General features: G+C 34.6%; 1 non-coding gene across 1 annotated transcript; it reads right to left on the bottom strand.

Annotated features, from left to right (window-relative positions):
• On the bottom strand, positions 1 to 72 carry TRNAY-GUA. The gene has a single exon. It is a non-coding gene; the product is annotated as a tRNA-Tyr (tRNA).
• Between the last annotated feature and the right edge of the window lie 6,944 nt (positions 73 to 7,016).

Genomic DNA, 7,016 nt, shown 5'->3' with positions numbered 1-7,016 from the left:
TTCCCAACCCAGGGATTGAACCCGGGTCTCCTGCATTACAGGCAGACGCTTTATCCTCTGAGCCACCAGGGAAGCCTAAGTATGTTATGTCCTGGCAAAAAAACAAGAGAAAAGTTCACAGTCTGGTACTATGAGTAACTCCAGGAGCCTGAACTTAATTTTGAGCAAAATGGAAAGCCACTGAATATCCTTAAGCAAAAAAGTGATAGTCATTCTGCAAAAATGCAGACTGTGATGAAAACCAGAGATGGGTGTTTCCGTCCATTGCTTACCTTTGCATATCTATAACGTAGTGATACTTGCCACGTCTGAGCCTATACTTAGTTTCAGTGAGGAAGGAAATGGGAGGAAGAGATTCTCCTTTTGGCCATTTCAATACCCCCATGCACTGTTTAAAAGTAGGTACACAGTACTCAAAATAGCCACTTTAATACTCCTTTTTTTTTTTTTTTCATCTTTTCCTTTCAGTTTTGTCCTGATTGTTGCTGTCCTATCCAAAAGTGGAGTAAATAAAAGATCTATTTGGGCAGAATCTATTATAGTTACTACATATTTTCTCTTGTTTATTCTACATTAAAATTATTCTCAATAATGAATTTTAATTCTATGTCTTTTGACACAAATTTTGAGTTTGGAAAATGTTTTTGCCTTCTGTCTGGGCATCGTATCTTACTTTTCAGAACCACAGAAGGAAAGTACCAGAATTCAAGGGCTACGCTGCTTTCTCTTGAATGCTGTAAAACTTCTTTCCGGGGGAAGAATAGCCCATTTAGAACTGCATGCAGCGCCATCTTGTGACAAAGAAAGTAATTTATTTTAGTGAATAGAGCATCTGCACATTGCAATCTAATGCTCTACATAATTCACACAAAGAGACAGATGTTTTATAAAGTCAGCAGCCAGTGAGAACAGATATGAGTATCTTGGTGTTATCCTTCTAGGCTAATTTTTCTAGGAAAATGTCATGCTAAAAACAAAATAATAAATTCTTGGATTAGTCCATTTTAAGAAACTTCTTTGAAATGGTTATCCTGTTTGTACTCAAAATTACGTTAGGTCAATGCAAAGGAAAGCCAGAGATTCCATGACGGCCCTACATATTTAGCATTTTCCCAGGGTAAAAGTTTCTAGATACTCACTGAAAATTACCTTATGCTGGAAAGAGTGGAGTTGATATTTTTCCAAAAGCCCTCCTCTATCAGCAAGCTATTAATTACCTTCCAGATTTTCAATACGAATTAATAGCACACAATTATTCTCAACTAAATGTATATATATATTACTTTATGGAGTAAAGGCAATTCCTACATATATAGTTTTGAACACCAAGTTTCAATTTATTATCATGCACCTTGCCCCATTTAACACTTTTATCTGGAAAAAAAGTGTTAAATTCTTTCTACAGGTACAGAAAATATTTGAATTCTGTAGAAGAGAAACAGCTTCTTTTAAAATGATGAAAAGCTTTTTTTTTCGCTAAATATTATTGAATATGCATTATGTAAAACAATATTTTAGATTTTGCTCTCTCCATTACAAACTTCTAAAATGCTAATATAAGAATTCAGCTTGCTGTGGTCTCCTGCAAAGAACTAGAAGGAATAAAATCCACTCTCAGCTTGGTAAATAGACTCAGGGAGGAAGAGAGACTTCAGCTTATTCAAAATGTAGACCAAAAAGGCTGGAATAACCAGAGAATTTTTGCATTTCTCCTCCATTTTCTAATGAAGTAGAATAAATCTATGACTAAGTAAATTAAATTGCTGGCATTCTAATAAACAATCAAATGTTATGATTTTAGAAATGTATTTTTGTGAAAGATGCTTAAGTAGGCTAAAACTCTGAAAGAGACACCAGAGAAAACTTCAGGAATAATATAGATTTTTTAAAAGAGAATTTAGGTTTTTAAAAGAGAAATTAATATTGAATAACCTTAACATCATGGAGAAGGAAACGGCAATCCACTCCAGTATTCTTGCCTTGAAAATCCCATGAACAAAGGAGCCAGGTGGGCTGTAGTCCATGGGGTCTCAAACAGCTGGACACAACTTAATGGCTAGACCAACCTTAACATCAAGAAAGAAATGTTAATTAATGTAGATCTACCCCAGTCATTTCCATAAGTCACTTGGACTCTGCTTACTTTTTCTAGACTCAGGAAAAAGTGATCCATGTATTAAAATGTTCCTTAATTTCTACCCCTACTCTATTTGTGGAATGGAATTTTCCTACACAAATAAATGTGGATTCTGCCACAGGAATTGAACAAAAGAGCTCATTTTTATAAAGAACTGCTTACTTATGAAGTCTTTTGATAACTCAGACATCTGGACAGCTGTGTTTAATCTGTACTTAGTTTCACTACTTGCATTCAAATTTTCTATAAAAATTCAAAATGTTAAGCACGGATACTCAATTTCTTCTTTAAACAACTTATATTTTAATGCATCAGCTAATGTAGACACAAGAATGAGACCTAGGCATAATTCCCAGGATTACTGAAGGCACTGCCCTAGCTCCTGGGGAGAGGAAACATGAAGATAGCATCTGGAATTGTAACTAGGCCGCTGAACGCTATTGCCAAAGCCACTGCTTCTAAGAACAAGTATCAAACCAACGCAAAAAACTACACAGGCTTGCAACAGACAAATCCTTTCTGTACTAATATTTCTATATCATGTAATTTTTAAAGAACAGCAAAGCATGGACCCCAAAATACCCACTGACTTGCTTCTCTGGTATGCTCTCCACCATAAAAGAGCATGAGAATTGGCAGAATGCAACTTCCTTCCAGGAGGGTACTCACCAGAACCTGACAGTGTTGGCACCCTGATCCCAGACTTCTGGACTCCAGCTCGGTCAGAAATAAATTTATATTGTTTATAAGCCACTCATTCTATGGTAGTTTGTTATAGCAGTCTGAACAATCTAAGACAATACCAAACCGTTTTCACTAAAAACAACACAGCAACAGCAAAAACACTAACTTAAATTACACTGAATGTCATAAGCATGCTAAATGAATGTATCTATTTAGAACAAATACTGTGAGACTTAAAAACCAAAACAAAGTCTTAGTGTCACTTAACCTTAACACCCTGTCTCTTACCTCCAAGGCTTTCTTCAAGATTTTCCCTCCAGAACACCTCTCAGTGTCTCTTTATTCCCTCCAGCTGTGAAATGCAAAATCAAGTTCTGCATTGAGGTATCGGCATAAAAATAGAGATAACTTTCTTGCCACCATCAATCAATCAATGGTTTGACCACACTTTTAACGTACATCCTTAAGGAGAGTATACTCACTCTAGGAAAACACACATCACCTATGTTTCTCATTACACTTTAAAAAAGGCAAGGGCTCTACTTTTACTCTTCAATACCAGCACTTATCAGAGTAATGAATGAGTAAATACTAAAGTAGCCAACCTTGCCTAATCTAATGCCATCTCTGAAAGATGCCAAAAGTAATAATAGGTTGAAGTTGCTACATCACTGATGAGAAACTAAAACTTTATCTATGTGATGATGATTAAATATCAATTCAATTCAACTGTTATGCCAGACTTTCAGATGTGATTGGCAAGTTTATGCTATGCTGTGCTTAGTCACTCAGTCATGTCTGACTCTTTGTGACCCCATGAACTGCAGCCTGCCCAGGCTCCTCTGTCCATGGGGTTTCTCCAGGCAAGAATGCTGGAGTGGGTTGGCAGAACTGAACCGGGGTCTCCTGCATTGCAGATGGATTCTTTACCAGCTGAGCTACCTGGGAAGCCCATGCAATAGTATGCTTTCATTTATTCTTATCTTCACAGATACTTATTGAGTATGTATGTGACAGGTGCTAACTGCAATGTATACAATATTAAATAAAACAGAAAAAGACCCCTGTTCTTAGAATAAATGCATGAATTATTTTCCTATTGTGAATTCACCTGACCTGAGTTTGAAAAAATCCGGAAAAAAATAGGGAAGGGTACAGAATCAGGGAAGTCCAGAAAGCAAGCTGTCATATTTTTAACACTATGTGAACACTTGAAAAGAAGGAGTACTGAGAAGTTAGAAAGGCTATCTTGAAAAAAATCTCCTTTTAAAAGTTTAGGAAAACTAATAAGAACAAAGTATAAATACCTAATCCTAAACATAGCTATAATAGGAAAAATAGAATTAAAAAACAGGATAACATTTCTACAGTTAATGAAAACACATCAGAAGACATGCCCACAAACAGAACAAATAAACTAGAAGATATTAGGAAAATTATTTTAAAATATGAGGAAAAATATTTAAAATAATTTCAAAAACTCAGAAATGATAAAATGCAGGGAAGACAGAAATTTTAAAAATTCAAATATTAAAATTAAAACTATAAGGAAAATAATAATGATCAAACACAAGAAATAATGCTTCCAGAGAGATGGAAAAGTTTATTTTATGAAAGAAAGAAAACATTAAAAGAGACAGAAGTAATATATATGCATGTATTTTCTATTTGTAGGTATATATCCATACATATAAATGTATACATATTGCATACATATACATGTGTATTTTGTGTAGGTATATATATATATATATATATATATATATATATTCCAACTTAGGAAACATAGAAGTCCTTGAAGGTAAAAAATAAAAGCAAAGGAAATCAAGCTAATATTAAAAACTGTAATTCAAGGAAGCATTTCTGAATTGAAAAGTTTTTTTTGAAATTATTTAATGAAAGAACACACTGCATACTTAAGAATATTAATTTAACTGATCAACACCAAGACATAGTCAATAAAACTACTGGATATAAAAAAATTATTTTAGGTATCAAAAGAGCCTTTTGCTCTTGCAAAAAGAGCAAGTGACTCATAAAGGAAATAAAATTAGCTTGTCATCAGACTTTTCAATTGCAACTCTTTATGCCAGAAGATACTAAAGGAAAGAGAAGGACTAAAGGCAAGAGAAAGAGTGGACAAAGGACTTAATACTTAGCAAAACTGACTTTTGATTATAAAGGGCACAAGTAAACTTTCATCCTTATGCAAGAACTCAAGACATATTTTTTTCAAAAATCCTCCTGAGAAATCTACTAGAGAAAAATCTTCAGTAAAAAGAACTAGAGAGTCATCTACATAAAAACTGGTGGTGAGTGTTGAACATACAGTTTCTGGTAACATCAAGATGCAACAAGTACGAAAAGAGAAAGAGTGTAGCAATTGACATATGATTTGAAAATATATACATCATATGACTTTTTGATGGTCTGAGAATATATGATATTTTATTAAATTAAAAAAAATTAACATATCAATAAGCTTATTGGTGGCTGTATACTGCTACCGCCTGGGCTGTACTGTGTTGTGTGCACAGTTGTAAGTACACTGCCACATACAGGCTGACAAGTATTATAAAGCAGTGAGTGATTATAGCAAACTCTTAATTCTTCTCATCATGTGTCTTTCAGAACCAGAATTCTGATTAAAAGAATGGAGATAGAGACATAAGTAAAATGAAATTAAGTAAAAATTCTAGAGTCTCTCATTTGAATTAGATATATCAGTATAAACTCATGAGACTTGTTATCCTTCATACTATATATCACATATGTGTACGTGCTTAGTCGCTTCCATAGTGTCTGATTCTTTGCTATCCCGTTGAGTGTAGCCTGCCAGTCTCCTCTGTCCATGGGATTCTCCAGGCAAGAATACTGGAGTGGCTTGCCATTTCCTTCTCCAGGGGATCTTTCTGATTCAGGGATTGAACCCACATACGTATATATATATATATATATATATATACACACACACACCCAGATTATATATACGTGTATGTGTATATATATATATATGTGTGTGTGTGTATACACCCAGATTCCGTATCTTGGCTATTCAACCAAATACTAACCTAGATATTCCTGTGAAGGGATCTGCAGGTGTAATTAAAGTCCAAAAATTATGGAAAGCATCTTGGTTAGTTGACCTAATCACATGAGTACTTTAAAAGCACAGAGTTTTCTGTTGCTTGCATAAGAGATCAGAGAATCAAAACACAAGGGATACGTATACCAAGTCATCACACTGTACAATTTAAATATCTTTCATTTGTCAATAATACCCCAATAAAGCTGGAAAAAAGCAAGCAAGCAAACAAGCCAAAACCCCACAAAACACAAGGCAGATTTGTCATGCCATTCCTAGCTTGAATCAGGAGAGAGGATCATGTGAAAAGGATCTGAAGGTTTCTAGAAGTAAAGAGTGACTACTAGTCAAAGGCCAGCAAAAAAATGGGAGTTCAGTCCTACAGCCTGAAGAAATCAGATCTTTGGAAATGTTGAATAAGCCTGAAGTCAGATTCTTTCCTGGAGTCTCCCAATAATGCAGCTCCTCCAACATTTTAATTTCAGCCTTGTGAGACTCTGAGCAGAGAACCACACAGTGATGGACTTTGGAACTACACAAGTGTTTGATAATAAACACAGATGTTTTAAGACTTGAAATATGTGGTAATTTGTTACTCAGCAATAGAAAACATTCAATCTCAGGACATGCTGGTATACTCAAGAGCAAGGGAGCCACAGGACCTTAAAGGTCACACCAAAAAAACTTAGGAGTCAATTTCAAGAAACCTCCCTGGACAAAGGCAATACAACATGAGCTACAAAAATATAATAATAATTGAAGTAGATGCAGCATAAAAGTTTAAACCCATGTGGTCACCATAACACAAAATAACTGGTTGCATATGGAAGATTTTTATTTTACAAACTGGTAAAGAAAAGAGAAACCTGGCTTTTATGTCATCTCTATATTTGAAATTTAAGAAGAGAAGAGGGAAGGAGTCCTTTAAAGAAGTTTTCCAGCTAATAGATTATAAGGAAGTGATAATATTAGAATGTCATCAAGTTGTTAACTCTTAACAGATCTTTGCTTTGAGTATAAACATCTGCTATCATGAAGAGAGAGAGTCAGACATTGTGTTCTTGATTAAATAATATACCACCACTTGTAGCATTGTCAAAGCAACAAAAT

The sequence above is a fragment of the Oryx dammah genome, unplaced genomic scaffold, assembly GCF_014754425.2.
Source record: "Oryx dammah isolate SB20612 unplaced genomic scaffold, SCBI_Odam_1.1 HiC_scaffold_18, whole genome shotgun sequence".
In the NCBI taxonomy this organism is placed as follows: domain Eukaryota; kingdom Metazoa; phylum Chordata; class Mammalia; order Artiodactyla; family Bovidae; genus Oryx; species Oryx dammah.
Note: the sequence above shows the minus strand (reverse complement) of the source record. Positions and strands in the feature narration are given on the sequence as shown.